We start from the raw sequence: 2244 nt of genomic DNA on the forward strand, positions 1-2244 counted from the left end.
CACCAGTGGCCATGGAAATGATTGGAACACCTGATTCTGATTATTTGGATGGGTGAGCGAATACTTTTGGCAATATAGTGTATCTATCTATCTATCTATCTATCTATCTATCTATCTATCTATCTATCTATCTATCTATCTAATGCACAGGGTTTCACGCTGTCCACCAGGCGCCTCAAAAGCGATGGGCCAAAACCTTCAGATGTGAACGTTTGTGTGCTTCGCTGCATGTCAAAGCTTTTCCATAGGACAGAAATACCTGTTCTTGTCTAGACCTGATCGGTGAGCAGTACACCCCGTATGGCTCGCCAGCTCATCACTGTGCAAACACATTCACGCACTCGCTCATACCTAATAGCAATTTGTTTCAGCCGATCCACCTACTGGCATGTCTTTTGGAGGTGAGAGGAAACCGGAGAACACCGGGTGTACACGCACGGGGACTCCGGACAGACTGCAAACTGGTGACCCTGCAGCTGAGAGGTGGGACCTCTTTTAAGTCTTTTGAGACAGTCTGTGCAGACATTCTGTTGACGTTAAAGCGAATTTGTTTAAACTGCTGTTTCCTCAGGTGTAACTCATCCGGAATTGGCGTAAATCGGCACTAGAGGCCAATCCTGGGTGCTGTGCCCAGCCGCACGAGGCCCACACACCTATCTGCGTCTCCCTGGTGGTCTAGTGGCTAGGATTCGGCGCTCTCACCGCCGCGGCCCGGGTTCGATTCCCGGTCAGGGAAACGAGCTCTTTTTCGCGCCCGGCCAGAGCTAGCGGCCGCAAGAAGCCGATGCACTGAAACGGCGCGTTTCCCAGAGGCTGGTAAAAGCTGTCCTTCGAGCCGGAGACCTAAGGATGTCCATTTGTAAGCACCTACAGTCCTCCGCTCTACCAGCTGAGCTATCGAAGGGAGGGCTCAGGGCTGTCTTTTGGCAGCGACCTGGCAAACGGGACCCCTGGCGATTTTGTCTGTTACGAGCCACATAGCGCAGCGGTTTCAGGGGCGCTAGGCCAGATTTACTGGGGCCTATAAACGTGCTTGTCGATGTTGGACCCTTCTTCACCGACAAACTTTACAATCCCGTTTGCAATCTCAGGTTTCTACGCGTGGCCGCCCTCACCGGTGCGTTGACTTAAACTAAGTAAATACAGAGAGGACCTAATGCGCAGGGTTTCACTCTGTCCACCAGGCACCTCAAAAGCGATGGGCCAAAACGGTCAGATGTGAAGGTTTGTGTGCATCGCTGCACGTCAAAGCTTTTCCATAGGACAGAGATACCTGTTCTTGTCTAGACCTGATCGGTGAGCAGTACACCCTGCATGGTTCACCAGCTCATCACAGGGCACTGAGCAAACACATTCAAGCACTCGCTCATACCTAATAGCAATTTGTTTCAGCCGATCCACCTATTGGCATGTCTTTTGGAGATGAGAGGAAACTGGAGAACACCAGGTGTACACGCACGGGGACTCTGGACAGACTGCAAACTGGTGACCCTGCAGCTGAGACCTCTTTTAAGTCTTTTGAGACAGTCTGTTGATCTTAAAGCGAATTTGTTTAAACTGCTGTTTCCTCGGGTGTAACTCATCCGGAATTGCCATAAATCGCCACTAGAGGCCAATCCTGGGTGCTGCGCCCAGCCGCACGAGGCCCACAACCCCGTCTGGGTCTCCCTGGTGGTCTAATGACTAGGATTCGGCACTCTTGCTGCGGCGGCCCAGGTTCGATTCCCGGTCAGGGAAGCAAGCTCTTTTTTGCGCCCAGCCAGAGCTAGCGGCAGCACACAAACGGCGTGCTTCCCGGAGGCTGGTAAACGCCATCCTTCGAGATGATGCCATCCTTTAGAAATCTAAACTAGTGTGTGCGCTGGGAACAGTTTAAAGATGATGCATCCAACCTCATCCTCACTCTCTCTCTCTCTCACACACACACACACACACACACACACACAGTAGCGGTCTGAAGTACGTATTGCATTTAAAAATTAATATAAAATAAACTATAATACGTATCAGCATGAAAAGTAATAGCATACCTAAGCAGCATTTTAGCATTGGAAGCATGTTTCTAGCTATTACCGTTTAAGCGATATGTTGCTCAAACTATTGCAAAACATTCTCAAATAATGTATAAATACCACTCTGACCGGGTCTCCAGCATGGGAGGCGGGCGCTCTACCAAATAAGCTAAACTGCAGCTTGTAATGTTATTGACATCAGTGGTACTAATATTTTACAATATTTTACACG

The 2244-nt window shown here is 49.6% G+C and overlaps 1 non-coding gene across 1 annotated transcript; it reads left to right on the forward strand.

Annotated features, from left to right (window-relative positions):
* Positions 1 to 664: 664 nt before the first annotated feature.
* trnae-cuc (transfer RNA glutamic acid (anticodon CUC)) lies at positions 665 to 736 on the forward strand. Its single transcript has one exon. It is a non-coding gene; the product is annotated as a tRNA-Glu (tRNA).
* The last annotated feature ends 1508 nt before the right edge of the window (positions 737 to 2244 follow it).

The sequence above is a fragment of the Hemibagrus wyckioides genome, linkage group LG09 (assembly GCF_019097595.1).
Source record: "Hemibagrus wyckioides isolate EC202008001 linkage group LG09, SWU_Hwy_1.0, whole genome shotgun sequence".
Classification (NCBI taxonomy): domain Eukaryota; kingdom Metazoa; phylum Chordata; class Actinopteri; order Siluriformes; family Bagridae; genus Hemibagrus; species Hemibagrus wyckioides.